At 41.9% G+C, this 20,543-nt stretch overlaps 1 long non-coding RNA gene across 2 annotated transcripts in view; it reads right to left on the minus strand.

Moving 5' to 3' along the window:
• The window catches only part of LOC143214617 (uncharacterized), an 82,625-nt gene that overhangs the window by 41,120 nt on the left and 20,962 nt on the right, over positions 1-20,543 (minus strand). The window contains exon 4 of one of the 2 annotated variants that reach the window (XR_013010179.1): positions 1,826-20,027. The exons of the other annotated variant lie outside the window; for it this stretch is intronic. This is a non-coding gene — a long non-coding RNA (uncharacterized LOC143214617). Of the gene's footprint in view, positions 1-1,825; positions 20,028-20,543 lie in introns of those variants that run through there. 2 annotated transcript variants of the gene reach the window in all.

Here is a 20,543-nt window from a genome sequence, read left to right on the forward strand (position 1 = left end):
TCAATCATTCGACGATACAAAATGTTGCCTGCTGCATTTTGTTGTAAATGCACAGAATGTCCTCCTCGTCGCTTATTTCAGCAGGTTCAATCACACCAGGAGCGCAGAACGCTGCGAACTGATTATTATCGAAGGCACGGTGGTCGTGTGGCTTGCAGCTGACAGATGATTTGTGGAAACGTATTTATATTGTTATGTAGGTCATAAGTCTAGCATGGGGTTATAACATCCGCAGTCGTAGCTGAAAGAGCTCCAGGTCACTACGTGCTCCGTGTACGCCGTACACGCACGCGTGTATACATCCAAGAGAGAACTATCAAACCTCAATCACTCGGGCGGCTCGAGAAATCGAGCATATTGCGTTGATTGAAATTTCAGACCGCAAGTAATGGGACAACAATAGATTCTCCCGAATTAGAACGCTCCCTTAATTCATCAGGCTCGTAAAACGAACTGCCATGTTTGCCGTTACTGAAATCTTTCTAGCATTCAGAACATTTCAGCCCGAAAATTCACACTTTTTGCATAAACAGCGTAATAAATTAAAATTACGCGTAAGCGCGTTGATCATATCAACAATTTATCGTGAAACTCACTTTATATATATTTTCTACTTCGCTGCTCGCGTTCCCGCAACCCTCTTCATATTGTAATTAACACGCACTGTAAACATTTACATATTTTTAACGGACAATTAGAATTCAAATTATTTGTGTAGTCTTTCATTACGCAGAAGTTAAGCTTCCGTAAATATTAATTGACAGATTATATGACTGACAGAATAAAGATATTCTGCATGGATTGCGGGAAACAGCAGTTAAATAAACACTCATTTCAACCCTAGTCTTTCCACGTCGAAAGCAACAATATTCTTAGATTTTTTATATTTTTCACTGCTTTATTATTTCACTCTGTTAATTTCTCCATAAATGCATAAAAATCCGCGGTAATTAGGACATGACCTGACAATTCAATATTATGCATTCCGATAATCTAAAAGCACATCTTATAATTGAAATTAATCTGGTCGCAGCGCATCAAAAGTCCCTTTTGTTATTATTACTGAAAATTACGGAACATGAAGGCATAAAAATCCGCAGTCTAATTACGACATGACATGACAATTCAATATTATGCATTTCGATAATCTAAAAGCACATCCTGTAATTGAAACTAATCTGGTCGCAGCGCATCAAAAGTCCCTTTTGTTATTATTAGTGGAAATTACGGAGCATAAAGGAAATGTTAATATATCCTGGCCGCAGTGCTCCCAAATGCAAATACTTAGTTAATCGGCCTCTGCAGTTTGTTTTCGTAGAAAGGGGAGGTGGAGGGACAAAAGTGGATTGATCATGGCCAAGATCCCGCAAACGCAAGATGTCAGACACGAGTTTGATACTCATAAAAAGCATTTTATTCTGGCAGGTGTTGCGGGGCAACCGCTGTTGTCCGCGGCCCAACCACCTGCCCATTTTTTATTGAATGTATACCACACGTTGTATTCACACTTCGGGTCCTCGTTTACCCTCTCTCTGAAGGCAGCCCTCCACGTGCCACGCTCTGGCCACGAGCCGCCTTATTTTACCGTTGCAACGAGCATTTTTTGTGATAACTGCATGAAATCTGTACTTTACAAATTACTTTCCGAACGACCTAATATATTTAGAGGATTTCGGTCCGCAGGATTAGGGAACGCACACAGTGGACCCGTTTTCGTCCGATTTGGCCGATGTTCGACGCATCTGTCTCTTTTTTTCAAGCGTACGAAAAACAAACACAATGTCGGACGTCGGCCGAAACGGATGCACTGTGCGCGTTCCCTAATCCTGCGGACCGAAATCCTCTAAATGTATTAGGTCGTTCGGAAAGTAATTTGTAAAGTAAAGATTTCATGCATTTATCACAAAAAATGAAACTTGTTGCTCATAGACAGAGCATAGACGCTATTATTTGATTTTCCGAAAATGAAATAACCACACATTAGTAGAGACAAGCGGATCTTTGTGCAAAACAAAAATCTTCCATCTAAATTGCAACAAACTGGAGTGAAATAGAAATTTATTTTCTTTCCCAGTATGTTTAACAGGTTGAAAATAATATATAACAGTATTTTTCAAATTTTTCTAATGTTTTTGCTGTTTCAAATTACATCTGCTCATTTTACCACGTTTTTATTAGCTCGCTTTCTTGTCTGTCTGTTTGTTCGGTACAAATTTTGCAATTGATTTTAAACTAACTTCCCGATGAACTAGAGACTTGAAATTTTAAACATAGCTCAGAACTAGATGACAATACAATATTTAAAAAGAATTTTTTAAAATAGCCTATGTTTGTCATAATATACATTACAAATTGCAAATGTCAGAGGAGACCTTGCGCTCTCCGCAAGCTGCAAGACATCGACATTATTCTTTTTTTTTAAGGGGAGCTCACCTGTTTACATCGGATGACGATCATCTGGTATGTGAAAGATCGAATGGTTCGTTTGAAAGACGAAGGACGATTTCTCTTCCTTTCGTCACCTTACAGAGTCTGGGGACAGAAAGTATCAGGACCTTGGAAAGGGGGTCGCACCTGCAACCAACTGTGCTCTCCTCAGGGTCTTCGGTGCTTTCCACTTGAGGTAGGTGGACTCGCCGAGACCAATTAACATAATGTTAATAAAATACGATTAACATAATCATTTACATAGAACACGTTTTATTTGCTTTATTCTAATCGTATCACCTTCAACTATAATATTATCACTCGACAGCGAATTTTTATGCAAAATCAACATTGTCTACCTGAATTGCGACAAACTGGACTGTAATAGAAATTGATTTTTTTTCTTGATATGTTTTTTAGCCGGTTGAAGATAATGTAACACAATTTCTTATGAATTCTAAAATTACAAACATGAAGTCACCAAAAATGATAAATCGAACCATGAACACCGGAATTATCAGCAAGTATCGAAGCCACCATAGTGAGTCGACTACGGCGATTAACCGAAAACGATTCGCAGCCGCGAAACGTCGTTTTAGCACGACATCGCAGAAATTCGCGCGTGTCCGGCCACCATTAAGGCGCGCGGATGACATTGTGCAGTGGAGAATTTTTGTCCCAGTTGTCCTCGTGTCCGCCGTCATTCACCCGAGAAAGATGAAAGTGGTGCGCGGCTTAATTCACTTACGATGCGAAAGCGGCGCAAAATTAATTAAACCATTAACCCTTCCAGCTAGCCCGTGAATATCCCTAAAAGCTGCGTCGCATTCAATGGCAATTCCCGGCCAAGGTTGCCGGAGATGAAACGCTCCGGGGAAAAACTTGCATCGAATTACAGCACCCAGACATAGGTATGTAGCTTGTAACTTCCTAGCACTGCTGATTAACTTCTGCCGAAGTACGATAGCTGAAGAATTAGCAGACGTGATCTGTGAAGAGTTCATCTAAATAATGGCGAATGAAAACATCTGGAAGTCGTAGAAATAATTGATTGGTGTTCAAAGTACACGATAAGTAATTTTGCATTGTAAATCGAGAGTTACCTTGCGAGTCGTTGCAACGCGTTGGAAGGCGCCCTGAACGGTGGCCGTTGAATAGCAAACCGGCCAGAACGAGAAAAGAAACGGGACAATGGTTGACAGGGTCGTGGAAACAATAAGATAACGATCGTAATATGTGTTTCCATTTAGCGGGGCCGTGTTCTTCGCGAGAGTCGTTTATCGAACCGGCTTTTGTTTCGATCGGCTCGTTTAATTAGGCGAACAGCCCGTGTTCGTGTTAACGTGAAATTACCGACTGCCAGGAATTATTAACTAATTGTAAGACCTTACGCGCCATTCTTGTTGGCCTCTGCTTCACCTCGCTACCCTGACCAACAGAAAACGGTGCCAAGGCCTTCTAGCTGGACTAAACTTCGATATTATATATAGTCGGGCGTCACACACTGGTAATCTAGAACACGGGCTGTGCTAATGGACAACACACCGAGCTAAAGCAACGTCGAGGGGTGGCCACCCGACCGGAAAGAAAGATAAATTTTCATGCAGAATTTGTTGACACTAACGTCGGCCACGGCCTCGTGGGAAACCGACAATGATTGAGGGAAACGCCGCCTATCGCTCACCAGCTGTCTTCGAAACTGCACGGTGCTTGTCAAAATAGTTGCTTTTCCAGCCATCTGCAATTTCGAACAATTTTCCCATTGTATTACGAATCATTTCACTAAACTGCAGCGCAACGAAGAAGCTGAGCAACGCGATTATTAGTGTCAAGAGCAGCAAGTGACACAGCGAGCAACGAGACTAAAACGTTAAAAGCGAAAGTCGTCGTGCGAAATAAGAAACTTCTCTTCCTCCCTTACGACAACAATGGGTAGGTAATTAATCGATGTATTAGTTTCAGGTTAATAGGATAATCGAAGGAAGAACAGAATTTTTATCTGGCTCCTGTGTTCTGCAATCGATGCGAACATTTTTTACTTCGCATAAAGATTCGCAGTCTAGCGATGCTTCAAGATACGTCGAAAAATGTAGCGGAATGATAAAATTTTATGGTAACATAGCATTTTTTTAAAGTGCAGGCTCCAAGGTGCTTTCAGCGCAAGTCATGCTGGTATTTTGATATAAAACGGCGGAGAGCACTCATTGAAAGATGCGACACCGTATGTTAGTGAGGACGACAAATCGCAATGCGTTCAAGGCGAGCCGAACAAAGGCGTTGTTACTCTGCTTTTGAAACTGTGTTTTGTATACCTGTCAAACAATAACGTTTGGCCGTCTTAAATGACTTACTGCTCAATTGTGAGAAGTAGAGGAATCGTGTCAAGGCTCTCTCGGCTGCGCTAGCATTAAACTAGCGCTAAGCTCGCGTAAGATGCAGTCTCGTAAATGTCGCAGGTGTTGCACGTAGAGCACTAATTCATCCTAAATGGATAAAAGCGTCACTGGTTAAATAATTTCGACGGTGTTGCCCCACAAATTTCGCATTCATCTCGAAGCCCTTTAGGCGTCGTTCGTCGAAGTTTCATCGTCGGTTAAAGACATTTACTTCGGAAATGATTATTAGAAAGAACTTTTCACCTGGGTTCTAAATTACGGAGAGTGATTAAAATTATTATCCGCTCGTCTAGTTTTCGGAGAATAGCATCTCAATCGGCTGATTGCGCTCGTATCACCGGAAACTACATATTAACCTCAATTAACACCGATATCCCCTCTTCGGTATGAATAATGTGCGGGTGACTAAGATTTCTTCTTCCTCCTCTTTCCACTACTGATTCCAGAATGATTTCATCGCGCCCCGGCCCACCAGACCTCGAATTCATTACGCGTGTCATGCTGCTCTATTTAGCAAATTCGTTTAACTTCTGCAGCATTTCAAGCGTTTCCGCGCATCTGCTAAGTCTAAGGACAACTTGTCCCATTACTGAAACCACAATTGAATATGCAAATCCACATTCTTGAAAAATGTTTCTAGCGAATAAGTAGAACACATTTCTGAAAAGCTTTTGCAACGGAAACAATGAGCAGGACGCCATATTGGCTGGCCATGTGCGGCGGTCGTATTTATAAGCGCAAGGATACGCGAATTTCAAGTCGAGTGTGTTAGGCGTGAAGGCGGCCGATTTTTGCGTGATTTATAAACAACAAATTATGAATAGTCGAGTGTGTCCGTAATTAGACATTATCACGACCTTGTCTCGATAAGCCGAAGTCCGTGACGCAGTCCTCTCCCCTTTGACATGTTCCAGGACATGTTGCCGAGTCGAAGGAGGTAAGTGGTTGCACCTGAGAGGTCATTTGCGATCAAAGGAATTTCTAAGCGAGTTGCATAAGGACCTCAGACGAGGAGCAGCAGCAATCGCACGCGTTCCACCGGAATACCGAAGTCTACGAGGAGGAACTGTTCAGCAACAGCGTATTAAACGCGCTTTCAAGCTGTTGCCATCGGAAAAGAAAATTCCTCGAGAGCGGCTTACTCGTTCTGTAAGACCGGAGACTGAAGCACCTACTCTGATATTTAATAATATACCTTAAACGCTGTCTTTTTATTCGTTCAACGATCTTATTCTATTCAACAAGTTTTACATTAATTGCACAGGAACTTTTTTAGTTAAAGGGCCCCGTAAAATATACATAGTTCTTGCGAAATGATAATTAGTTTCTACCTGAATTGCAACAAACTGGAATGAAATGAAAATTTATTTTCTTTCTTGATATGTGGACAGCGGATCTTTATACAATTTGTCATTTTTCCAGACGAATTTTAAGAAAATTAATAATAATCATGAAGAAATAAATAAAAATCATATTAAATTCTTTCGGGTTTTATATTCTAACATTTTTTGAGAAATTTCGGAAACCATAAATGCATAAAAACCCGCAATCTATTGATACGATCAATTGGCTGAAAATGATATAATGGTATTTTTGAATTCTTCTAATAGTTTCACAGTCTTATATTGCGCCCATTCATTTTTCTGATAAATGCATTAAACCCGCTGTCTAATGATAATCGAGGCAACCCCTCGAACGCAGCATCAAGATAATAGGCAGCGATACGGCCTAATAGCTGCTGATCGCGTTCGGTCGAAACAACCTTTGACATATTCAGCAATTCATTACACAAGTGCGCGGTGCGTTCGATATAACAGAAGGTCAAATTTGATCAAAGCGAACTCTAGTACTCCGAGAACATCGAAAACAGCTGTTCACCCGTTGCTGGTGTTTCTTAACCTTTAACTACCCGCGCGCTGGCGTAAAAAGTACACCAATCTTACGTGAAAATTCAGGGCGCGGGTAGTTAAAGGTTAATTGCACATTCATCACCCGTTTGTTGGACACCAGCAGAAATTGGACGCGTTTATAGGCGCCTGATCCCTGTCGAGCGCTTTTGCTGAACGAGAGTTTCCTTTGAACCCGTTCATCTTCCGAAATGATTACCCTAAACGCGCAAACGGAACCGTGATAATGTGAGGAACCGAATTTGTCGATTTACAATTATTCACAGACATGACCTCCAACACGATTGTTCTTCACAGGAATATTCATCGATGCAGAAGTACAGGAACAATACATATATTGATTGAATGGAAAACATGTTATTACGAGATGCGCGCTCTTTCCTCGTTCGGCAAATCGGAAGTGAAAAAACACGTGCCATTCTGCTGCGTGTATAAGGTGACGCGCATGCCGACGGTATTAAATTTTAATTCCGATTATCATATTCATCGATATCCGTGCGAAAACGTCTGGCAGATTCGCGGAAAGCGGTGAAATGTCGTTCGCGATTGTTCCAGTTTTAGTGGGAACCGATTCTTTTTCCGTGTTGTTAATTGTTAAAATCAATTACACGGTGATATGCGATCAATGGTCGTTATATCGTGGCGGGGCAGAATGCCGGCGCAGAAAAACAAGAAAGTTCAAAAGCTCCTTGAGCCGCGCGCGATCCTTCCGCGAGAGCTTACAAGGACGCCTGGGCTGGGGTCAGTACGCGTGGGTTGTTGCACCGGCTAGAACGACGGATCGATGCAGCTTGCAGCGGGGTGCACCAACCCAGCTAGCAACGACCCGCCACGTTCCACCCCTTGAACCATAGCAACAGGCAGTTATTTACGCGTCTACGGTTAAACGGTTATCTGGTTTTCCGAGGCAGATGAAATTCGCCTGATCAGCTGAGCAAATTAAAAAAGGAACTGAAAAGGAACCTATTCGTTGTCTACGTTCCTGGAAACCATTCAAAATTAAATGGACACTTCATTGAAATACGACAGAACTTTCTCATTAATATAATAACAATGCTTGTTTACTTAGATGATCGTCGAGTATTTTCCTAGAGACTTTCATTCTCTGTTGCTCCGTGTACCTTTTAATTGGCGGTGGTTGTATGCTTGATTCGTTTCGAGTGTTTAATTGAAGTTCTTAATAGACCGGCGGAGTTCCACAGGATTGCGGGACCGTTAAATGAGGGTAGTTAAAACAGTTTCATTAAAAACGCCGCGTATTAAAAGGAACGCTCAATATCATCTGGCGCTCTCCCCTTTAATACTCGCCTTTCCCTTTTAATTTCTCCGTTTCTTGGAACGAGCACGGTTCGTGGAAAACTACTTAACTTCGCATTCAACTGAATGAATTGCAACTGAATGCTGGTGCATGATTATGCAGTCTTCCGTAGAATTGAGAAATTATGCAAAAACTGTTGGATGCAACCATCGCGCCGTTTCCTCTTGGATATCTCTTAAATGTTTGCAGGAATGAAAAAGTGAAGTTCTCAACACGACATCGAAAGAAGCATTGGTTTGCATTAGGGCAGGTAATAAATTTGCAATTCGGGCCAATCAAGTCAGATTCTTTCCTTTCCGTGCCACGAAAGTCGGCTCGAAAAAAAATGATGGTACACCTTTTGCGTAGGTGGATGGTAAACTAGCCCCGTGAAGAGAAAGTCAGAGTCGTCCCTCGGCTCGAAGAAGTTTCCCTACGACCGAGAAAACGATGCCACCGACACTCTAAAAATAGAAACTATGTATCTTCATCAGTTCTCATCCCTTAGCATTCCTAGCGGCGTGTCCACCCCCGCAGTATTTCATTACGGACCTCACTTTCTCTCTCTGTCTCGCCGTTCATAAGAAAAATCTGGAGCGAAACGGGAAAACAGCCTTCCAGAAAAACTGAAAGTGGAAATTGGTCTTCGCTTGTTCGAAAGATTTTTGCTTTCATTTCTACCAACATGTTTGCGGCATGTTTCTCTGAATAGACTAGTATAGGTTTTGCAAATCGATTTCACTCATTTGGAAGCATCTCCCTTGAATTCAGAAGAACTCAAATAAAACTAAATACTCAATACGCTTCAATAAATACATGTGTGCTTTGATTTTAAAAATGTATCAATCAGAACATAGCTACAATGACTATACACGATATTACACACAGTTTTGATACATTACAAATTCAATGAATTGGTAAAGACTGCAACGATTTTGGGCAGCAGGAGTTAAATAAAAATTCACTTCATCCCTTAATTGATGTTTTAAATTGAAAACATGATAACAATATTCTTCGATCTTTCTAATCTGTTACTGTTGCATAATTCACCCAGCCAATTTCTTGGTAAATGCATAAAAATCCACAGTCTATTAATTACTTTTAAAGAAATATTTGATGAAAACTTACGTGAAAATACTTTATTTGCAGAAGGTTGAATTTGATTGGCAAAAGGGTGGATGTGCAGTGCAGAACCTGTGTGTATCAATGTTTAATTTCTCGTGAAGAGATCAAAGAACATCATTTAACTGTTATTCAATCCCGACTGAAGTAATTCGAATGAGGGGTTGATTAAAGCGTAAAACGGCTTAAGCGGATCAGAGACAATGCGAAGTCAAGGTTGCACAATTCAAGGACGTTTTCCGGGCGGTAAAGGCAGAGAGAGAGAGAGACAGAGAAAGAGATAGGGGAGGAAAATCAGAAAGGGATGAATACACCAGCGATTCAGGGACGTTACAGGGTGTCGTTTTCACTGCTGGCCGACCTCCAAATTCCCCAAGAGCACGCACGTGGCCGTGTGTCGTACTTCCCTTTCAAGGACGAGGCCATTTTCACCAGTGAGAATGGCGGTCGTTCAAAGAGGGTTCGACGAGATTGAAATCTGGGATCTCCGCTTAGAAAAGGGAGAGAAGGGTTCATTAATCACGGTTACCTCGAAAAACAAACCTCCGTCCGAGGGATGTTGAACAAAAGCCACAGGAGAAAAAGTCTTGACCCCGAATATTCGTAGAAGATTCGAGTCTCATCGATCTTTTTCTTTCTGCGATACTTATGTATGTCGATTTTTTTTCACCTGATCCCCTTTGCGGCTAAAGAGAGGCCTTTGATGGTTTTCAAGCACGGCGAGAGCAAAATTTGGCTTGTCTCTCTTCACTTGAAGAAGAAGATCCGTGGCAGTTCTAAGGAAAGAAGAAAAGCAGAACATGTATACCGACGGAACCAGCACAAGGATCCGGGTTTCCCTAATTTCTGGACCAGTGAAAACGGTGTTTGCTATTTAGAGACGTAAAATGCCAGAGGGGGAGAAAGGCTCCACGCAAATTAGGATCAGAAACTGGTTGCGAGGGACAGGTCGGAGAGGTCAAGGTCGTCGCAAATTCGGCCAGGGAGCAGTACCCAGGCTATTCATTCAAAATCCTTACAGCAACTTCTTAACGCGACATACTTCGCTCGGAGAGCTATTTTTGAGCTAATTCGCTCGCAGACACTGAGCAATTTGATTTCGTCGCCTCGCTAGCCGTTGTTGCTGCAGAATACTTTCTGTACACGTTTCTTAAAAGATCCTACAAATTACGAAGTTATACCAGTTCGAATATCGATACTTTCCAGAGTAGATTGAGTTCCAATTAGGTCAGAAAAGACCCGAGCACCGCCAGCAGAAGGTCAACGAGCTCTAAACGCTCCACGCCGCGCCGCGCCGATAAGATTTGAATATACAGAGTATGTACCAGCATCTCTGTTGGTTGTTTCATTTTAAATTCCCTCCGGCGGTGACTCGATTGACTTTCATTTCCGGTATCGCTGGATACTGCGAAATAATCGCGCGCCAGTTTCCGCGCGAGCGAGTAACGGCGCAACGCGCGGCTCGTTATAACGGATGATCGCCGCCCTTGGCGCTGATATCAATTCTACGCACCTTCGTTTAATTTGAGTAATCCGCGGAATTGTTATTCCCAGTCGCGTCGTACGGCCGGTTTAATCGTCGCAGATTATCGCGTGTACGCACCCGGCCGTGTACGCCTCGTCGATCATATATCGTCCAATTAATTTCTACCGCCTCGCTGGCTCCTATTAAGAATCGTATCGAAGAGTCGAAACCGTTCGAGGCTCATTATAGGGGATTTGCTTATCCCCGGGGAGACTGCTTAAATGGTTCGTCAACGAGACCAGATCCGCACCGCGCTAATTAGTTTCAGCGGGTACTTGATCACAAACGGTAAAATAACGAACCTGGTTTTACAAGCCTGCGGAAACACGTGATCGTTCGATTGCGAATTAGTTTTTCAAGGATCGTGAGAATGTTGTTATATCACTGCTGGAATAGACTTTCATTCGATCCCTAAGCTGATGCGGAGAACCTTGGTAGTACTACTTGTGATTTTTATAAATATTTTTAGTAGGCGAACATTTTAATCTTTTTATTTCTGATAAAACTGAGTTGAATTATGTTAAAGTACAGCATAAACCATATACTCGTAAAAAACGGCTCGTTTCTTATTAATATAATTGCGTTAGTATCATATATAAAAGAAAAATCGAAAAAATGCAAAATTTCATGTCACCATGTTGCGTCTCCTTCATTCTTTATAAATAAATAAAAATAAATCCCATTGGGAACTTGACGGATGAATTGGACCGCGGTGTTCATAAAACGTCAATACTTAATAGAGAATAAATTATGGCAAGGTTTATTTGCAAAAAATTATTATTAATATGCCAAATCGCCTAAGACATGTTATGAAAAATGGGGTAAAAGTATTAAGTAATTATACGGAAGGTGTAATTTGTATTCTATAACTTTAACGAATAAAGTGTCCCATTTTTATTTTATGCTAACGCAATTATTACCAAGAACTACTTTAACATAATTCAGCTCAGTTTTGTACATAATTGCGTATCCATTCAAAATACACAGCTTACTGCATCTTTAAAAATGTGACAGACGATATTGAGCTAGCAAAACAATATCGATTAATTGTATTAACCTTTTCAAAAATAATCGAACCACCTCAATCGCTTAGGAAAGCATTGAATTTAATTATATCTCGTTTCCTGGAAGAACTGGCGACGAGACTCGAACGTAATAATCGACGAGCACGATGACGGAACGCAGAGAGAAGTCCACGAGAAAAATCAAGTCTCGAAGGCCAAGGAAAAGTGACACGTGAATGAGAATCATGTGTTATCAGACACGTGGCACAAATAGTCTCGCCAACGGCGTTAAGAACCGGTGCGTCAGCGCCATCAAGTTCAAGGATATGTTGTCCGCGTGATACCGCGTATCTTCGCGCTGGTATTCCGTGTGGAATTGAAAATTTCGCAAGAAAAACGAAGAAGAATCGTACAACAGACTGGTAAACACCGATTGAGACGGCGGAGACCTTGCGTCGACCGATTTCTCGGTTTGCCCTTCCCGTAGGTCGACCATTTTTACAGAGATTCCGGATGCGAAGATTGTGTACGTTCAGGCGACATCGCATCATGTTAATTTGTCCGTGAAAATCGGCAAAACAACTTCGCGAACGTCTTCCGTTCGCTTTAAAATTAGCAACAGACTGAAACGTGCATACATTCCCGACCATAATCGTTGCGATATCTGCGCTGTTACGCCGTAGACGTAGACTATAACAAATCCCACAAATTTTATTATCATACATTAGCGCTAACATCTTTTGTCAGCTTTGATGATAGTTTGCTGATCATTTTTATTTCTGAACGGTGTAGAAGTTTGTAATGATTTGTTTTGAACGAGCTACATTATGTGCAACATAGTTTGCGAATAGCCAGGTGCTAGTTGATGGCAGTCTTACGAGTAGCAACTTCGGAACGTGTCTGTCTCTCGGTTCTCATTTCCGGTTCAAGTGTCCTCGCCGATGTTGAATCTTCGAACTATGTTTCACGTAATTGCATGATTAAGCGAACAGTAGGCAAGTCCGTTACCAAACTCGAAGGTTTTGGTTCTCTCCGATAAACGATATGTTTTCTAATGAATTAATTAAATTGTTAACAAAAATCTTCTAAATGTCAAACATTCTAAAATTTCAGTTCGATCAGTTGTGTGACTGTTCATCTCACGGCCGCTGCGCTGTTTTGAAAAGCGTTCGAGCAATTTTATCGCCACGTCCCCGCGGCCTCAAGGCTGTTTTAAACATAAAGAAAGTAAAGAGTCATTGAGAGCGACGCGTCATCGTTACGCGGAAATACATACATAATTACGGCCGTATGCGTGCGGACACGTATCACTCGACGATTGACTTTTTCAATGAAGCCTGTGCACGCTTATCTGGGACAAATACAATAACTGGAAAATCAAGATGGGAAAACTGGCGCCTAAATGTGCGACGGCTTAATCTAATCGATGATAAGGCGATCCTGGTACTCGACAACTGCTTCGTGCGACGCGGAAAGGTTAACAAAGAGGATTAAAAAGGGAACAGCCGCAGGATAAGATAAGAAAGTATTATGTCAGGTCAGGAGTACCGACAGAAACATCATTTTCCTAAACAAAGCATACTTCGACTGCTCCTCGATCGAAAATACGTGTCCTCTCTACGTTATTCACCGCGCGAGACATTACAAAAAAAACGCTAATATTTATCTTGAACTTTCTCAAAAAATGTGATATCAGTATTTAGTGTCCACCGCTCATGTTAGTTTAACCCGGCGTTAGTTAGGTGGGGTCTCACAGACCCCAGAGATTTTAGATTGATTGTAACATTGTAAAGATGTTTCATTAGTTAAGTATTTTTGAATAATAAAAATCTAATTTCGTGGATCTGCGTTTTTACTCTGATAAATTGCAAGCCTCTTAAGCAATACCTAATCTTATATTTATGAAAAAGGTATTTATTTCTATAATGCAATATATTATTTCGGTGCGTCTTTGAGACCCCACCTTACCACTTACGATACATTTTCCCACCTTACCAACGCCGGGTTAACTTAATAGAGCGATACACATATTGTATGCTTCATTATTAATTGTCAAGTGTTATAGTAATGTATGCTATATAAACCAACCATGGTTTACGGTATCAATAAATAAATTTTCCTCGACGAAACTCTGGTTTGAAAATTAATGAAAATGACGGAGCAACTTCGGATTTTCAATATTTTCCGTAGATAACGCTATTTTCCAGCGAAACGGAAGGACAGGCGTGTTTCCACGACGATATCTCGGTTGCGACACACAAGGCTCCTCCGGTCACATGTTCGCCGACCACGTGAATCTTATTGAACAGCCAACTGATATGTACTGTGTACGTATTCTTGGTCGTGTAACGCGAGTATCAAAGTTCTCGGTATATCGTAAGGTCAATCGTTTCTGGTAGCAAGCCACGCTTGCCGTGTAACGCAAGCCTATTCACATGCAATGGGACACGTTACCTTGACAGTGAAGAAAATCCATTATGCAAGCCGGCGCGTACACAGAGGAAATGTATATCTATCGGCCGATTAGCCCGTAACGGTGTGCAATTAAGGAATATTGCCACCGTTCCCTGTTACATATTGAAATCCAACAACGGTGGGGTTTAGGAATTGTAACGGCTAAAATGATAATGTTAGAATTTTCAGGGTGACTCGGGCAAAGGGGATATTGCAGAGTTTCAGGGTGAGTTAAGGATGAAATCATGGGTTTCTATATAGCATTTTGGGTGACAAAGAGAAAGCCGGGTATCTGTGTAGAATGAAATTACAGTCAGATTTCTGTGTAAGGTGACGTTCGCGGTCAAGGAGATGTCCTTGAGTGATCAATTCGCTTCGATCCAATTACGGTGAACGTATTTACCCTATTACGCCCAAGGATGCGCGATACATAGTCCTGAAGTACACGCGTGTGTGGCAATTTGTTTCCTAGTTGCTTCGCGCGTCACCTTCAGCGACGCCGATAACAATGTTACAATTATTATTAGTGAAGTGCGCGCTGATCGCGATAAGCTGTTACAACAATGACCTAATAATGCTTTTGTCGGCGATGCTGGATGGTAGTCGTTATCATGGGCGGTGGAAAAACAGAAACAGACTCGGGCGAGTGGCATCGACCGTGTTGATACGATAAGAAAACGCGCGCGCGACCATTGTCTTTCCCACCCGTGAACTTGACTCCGCCTAACAAACGAGCGTCGTGAACGCCGGCAAATTATGTTTCTCACCCGTACAGAACGCACCTAACTACCTCAGGATATCCTGTCATCGAGTATGACCCTCTTCGATTTCCACTATACACCGGCGAAAGTAGGTCGAGGGGATCGCAATAGGCACACCCTGTAGGACGAACGTTATACATGCTCGTTGCTCGTTGCTCGTTCAACGGACAACGTCCTCTAAATGGATGAAACTTCCGATTACCGACAAAGACCATTCTTCTTCAACGTACAACGATCAACTGATCAACTGTTTCGGGTAATCGATTCAAATGATCCGCAAATTTCAGACAGAATCGGGAGTTATGTAACCCTCGACACACGGCGACAAACGCGCAACTACAGCAGCCAACAATGGCCGATTCTAACAGACGCCGCAGCTTCTTGTTGAAAGTGTCTTTAAATGAAATGAAATCTAATCGAAGATACCATTTATTGCGTAACTTATTTAAATTCAACATTCAATCATTATATTTAAATCTACAAACCAAATTCGACTTTCGATCATTACGTGTGCCCATAATTATGAAAGTGGTCCAACAATAAGTGGAAATTGAAGAAACATGATTTTATCAGTTAGTTCACACATCACATTATTTTAAACTAAACTAATTCATACAGTGATTCCCACTAATATTCGGACACTCTTAAAAACACCATCACTTTTTTAATATTGAACTATGCGATTTGAACTTTTTTGGGAAGCTAGAGCAACTAGTTTACTACAGGATGTGAAGAGAAATCTTTTCGAAAATTGCATTTGGTCGGAATTGTAGAGAAAATACTAAAAGTTGCATTTTACAACTTTTTTATGCGGGCCTATATTGAAATTTTTAAAAATACGTTTTGTAGATCTGTATCGATTATATGCACTGTGAATATTTCATAGAAATCCGTTGATTGGGGGAAAAAAGACAGCCATTGAAAGATTTAAGAATCCTTAGAATTACTGCAGTTGAAGCCCGAAAATCGTGAAAAACTGCAATTTTTACCATCTTTAAACGTAGCTCATTTTGATGAAATTTTCAGAATATGTTTAATCGATACACAGATCTACGAAACATGTGTTCCAAATTTTCCATATAAACCCACATAAAAAAGTTGAAAAATACAACTTTTAGTATTTTCTCTGCAATTCCGAGAACTTGCAGTTTTATTCAAAAAATTTTGTCACGTTGTGTAGAAAACCAATTGCTCTAACTTCTGCAAAAATTTCAAGTCGTATATTCCAATATTAAAAAAGTTATGGTGTTTTTAAGAGTGTCCGAATATTAATGGGACTCACTGTATGTGTCCCACCATCGATCGAGCAGACATGAAAAAAATGCTAGCGCAGAGTGCTACAGAAATATGACCGAATGGCGTAGCGCCAAAGGACACGACCTTCGACCCTTCCCAAGTGAACAGTTCGTTGCGGACTATCGGCACGTGACATCTGTACCGCCATCTTCCCTACGCCATAACTTTCGCGATGAAAAACGCTTTTCCCAAGCGTCCATGTCCGCGAGCAAGGCCGAGGTCGAACGATCGATGCTAACGTGCTCCTTTCCTAGACTTTTCCAAACTTGTGGTTTCTTCCGCTGTACTTTGTATAATTGTTCATCAGGGAAAACAAGTAAAAGACAAAGTCTACAAAAATTGAACTTTGTTTGACTCACACAGGGTCGTATCTCTCGTGACAACTGTTATTTTCCCGTGACTTGTTGCGATAAGACAGGGAAAGGTCATGCTCTACGGCCATTGGAGTTTATTTTGCACCTATCAGTAGGATATCGCCCCCTGAGAAAGGTCAGTCATGGACTTTGATCTCGCTCCGAGGAGAAATTCAATCAAAATTACTGCACACTTAAATATTCATTATCCACGCAGTCTTTTCGTGTAGCAGAAAATTGCGTCTCTCGAGAGCCTAACTGATTGCCTCCAACGTGGAATCACTTTACAAGATTGCAGAAAGTCTTCAAACCAGCTACAAACTTGTTCGAGTGAATTGTTCACCGTTAACTGTGCGCGACCTTGAATAAATTGTAAAAGGTTCAGATTTTTCTTGACTGTTCTATAAACATCTGAAATTGAATGACTTCACCTCGAGGAGCCTTCACCTATTGTCTACACGGCAGAGTGTTTGGCAAATAAAGCAGCGGTAAGCAGTGGCAGAGATAAGTGACCGCTCCGGAAGCGAATCCGCGGGATGACCTAATAACGAGCTGATACTAGAAGAAAAAATATCCGAACCACAACCGGTGGCCGGTATCTTTCGGGTTTCCTTCTCGGGCTTACTTCGATCCGTGTAGCTATTGATCGCCATCGGGGTTCAACAAACTCGAGCGCGACGCGGCGGTGGCGGTGGCGGCGGCGCGGCGACACAGTGAAAAATAAAAGAAGAAGAAGAGGAATAAGAAGGCGCTTTATCTCGGCGCTCAATTATCATCGGAGCGGAGCGATTCGAGTGATCTCGGTCACCCTTCAAGATCTGACCTGACCTCGGATCGGAATTGAACTTAAGTTGGGACTTAAAGCGAGCGCGCGAGAACATTGCTGCAATCCTGGCCAATCAGCGAACAAACAGACGCGCCGGGAATAAAGGTGAGCCTAATTGGCGCAATTCATATTCAAACGAGGTCCACGTCCTTGACTGTTCATCGCGCGCGAGCCGCGCGACGAAATTGATAACCGTTCGCGTAAGGCGGCGACAAACTCTTGACGAGATGAGCCCCGCCGCCATGCACGCTCCTCGCGTGGTGTAGTACCCTTCTCTCCCGGTCGTCAACAAACCTCGTCGGGGTCATTCCACGCCATTATCTGCCTTTTATTTTACTTTCCTCCGCTGGGACGTTGCCCCCTGGGGAAGGTCAGGCTGCGGCGTCGACTCTTCTACCCGCGAGGGAGGAGCACGACTACCAAGAAACCAGCAGCGGTTCGCGGAATCAAAGGCAACGGAAACAATGGACCCAGTTGTCCGTACCCCCTGGACAAGACAGTCATGTCTCATTTTTAACCCTCGTCCGTTCCTTGCTCTTCACGAACTGAATCTGTCCCTCGGTTTCAAATAAGAAGGTATCTTAGCCAAAACCGAAGCTCCAGAACTCTAAGCTGTTCACTTGCGAGGGCTGTTGCAGAAGGACACTTTGTGCGTAACTGCAGTAATGCTTCGATGCATGCGAAATACACTCCTCAAAAGAATTAAGGGATCACTTGTGCGAACCCGAAAAATTGCTCCCACTTTACGTGATCATAACTCCGTCAAAAATTGCCGTATCGATATTGTTAATCAATGGTTTGAAAGCCTGAAACCTCTAGTTTCAGATGCTCTGTTTCAAATTGTTGCTATGTTGGTTTTTTACAAAGTTTGCACATGGTTCTACGATAATTTTTTCGCTTTCCGGAGCCAGTTAAAGTTAAAAAGCCCATATTTACTTCAACGTTGAATAACTCGAATTAAAAAAATCGCACAATATTCAACAATCACAGAATTTACACAGGAAAGATAGCCCTTCCAAATGATATTAACGCGATTTATCAAAAAATTTGTTGCTCCCCGTGTGCTGTTCCAAAGTTGCACAAAATTTTTGTTAACCGTCAATGTTGTCTTCACCTCGCTATAACTTTGTAAAAAACCAACATAGCAACAATTTGAAACGGAGCATCTGAAGCTAGAGATTTCAGGCTTTCAAACCATTGTTTAACAATATAGATACGGCAATTTTTTACGGAGTTATGATCACGTAAAGTGGGGCCAATTTTTCGGGTTCGCACAAGTGATCCCTTAATTCTTTTGAGGAGCGTAGATGTGCACGATATGTACAGAAAATAACACTGATCCTTATGTTCGCATGATCTTGGGCTCGTTAAAATTATTAAGTGAGTAAATCAATTTTTATTCAACTCCATTTTCTTCGAACTAGCACATTCTCTTTACAGTTACAGTGATTAGAACGTCTTCATCCCTAAAAATGTCGTAGAAGAGTAAAGAAAATTTATATTTATTGCATGGCTACGTTTATTTAGACTTTGTTAAAATCTTGATCGCGAGTCTGACTCGTTAAAATACGGCAAGGGGTTAACATTAAATAATTTGTTAAAACTTGAAGCATCGCTCTCGCTTAACTATGAAAGAAACGAACAGGATTAGAACCAGACAATGAGCGTGAAACGCCATCAAAGCCGCATGGTTCGCGCCGACAGCGTTAAAACAAGGCCGGATGACATAACCTGAATAAACGCAGAACCGTTTCGTCAGTAATTACATAATGAAATCGAAGCTCGAACAATTTTCGCGGGTAAATATTAGAAGAGATTTCGCCACGGTGTTCCGTCCGTCGTTCTTAGGGCGCGATGGGATCAGGGTCGTTCGTCTGCGACGAGCCTAATATATTCGAGACTTCCTTTTTTTTACCCGGTCAAGTTTTATGCTAAAGCGATTTACATAGGCCATTCGAAATGGCGGCGCAAGGTCTCCGTTCCCGTAAGATTCCGGAACAAACAGATTCCACGGGTAAAACAGTGAAAGTGTATGCGCCGTCCTCGAATTTGACGGTCGGAGGAAGTTGCGGTTCTTTTTAACGTGATTGTCGTTCCCGTGCGGATGCATCTTATGACGGGTAAAACGTGAGTAACGTGACACAGGACATTGCGGCCATCCACGAATATGTTCGCTGACATAGTAAGTGCGTAGCACGGAAAGTCAGGACTGCGTTCCCACCCTCGTTACCTTGAATCCCGATAGCGGGTGCAGTAAACATTTTCTCCTTTGTCGAACTGTCGTATATCTCTTTATATACAATATATAAGGCAAATGTACTAGTAGTTGTCCAGTTAAGAGAAGTTTTCCACGCGAACAATAATAACCACTTGCTATATATAATGGTATAGCAATTTTTAATGGTGACTCTCTGAGGCACCATCCGAGTGCTAAGGGTTAAGTGTTCGCCATTAAACTGTATGTGCCTCGATAAACTACTCCGTCAAAAATCGCTGAGCGATACCGATCGGCAACTGACGGCACTATAATGGCTTTTTTGCGTTCGCATCGACCCTGAAAGTTTGTAACGCGACACAGGACGTTGCGGTTGATAGGTGCCTTCCTTTGAACAACGTTTCCGTCTAGACGAGTCGTTAACATTTCCTTAAACCCTGCAATCTGAACGTTACAGTCAATTAATAGTTGAATTATCCGCGGCACTTGGGCGCCGCAGAAGGACATCTACATATATATTCGATTGCCACTGAAAAATATCACGTCACTGTAATATTCATGATTCAAAAAAGAGAAGGGGATAAAACGCAGTCGAGCGTAGAGAAACTCGCCGAAGAGCTGTTTTCATTAAAAAGAATTATGTTGATGAAGTACTAAGTATAAACAGAAGAAACAGTAAACATTCGTGTTTGATTAAAAATTAATTAATGAGTCAAAAGAATTAATTATTGAATTATTCGGTTGTTCGAAACAGACGAGGATTCCGGTTTTTTCTGTTTTCCGTTAACGCAAATAACGTTTGTAAATCTTGTTACACCTGTTCGCGTTTATCTGGCAGTACGGCAACGTGTTCGCAGCTCTCTCGAAAATTGCGGAATCAAACAAACATTTGCATCCGCGTCCCTTTATGTTAAGTGGCCGTTGCGAAATACATCACAAACGAGCAAGCTCGAGCAAATA

This window comes from Lasioglossum baleicum, chromosome 12, assembly GCF_051020765.1.
Source record: "Lasioglossum baleicum chromosome 12, iyLasBale1, whole genome shotgun sequence".
Classification (NCBI taxonomy): Eukaryota; Metazoa; Arthropoda; class Insecta; order Hymenoptera; family Halictidae; genus Lasioglossum; species Lasioglossum baleicum.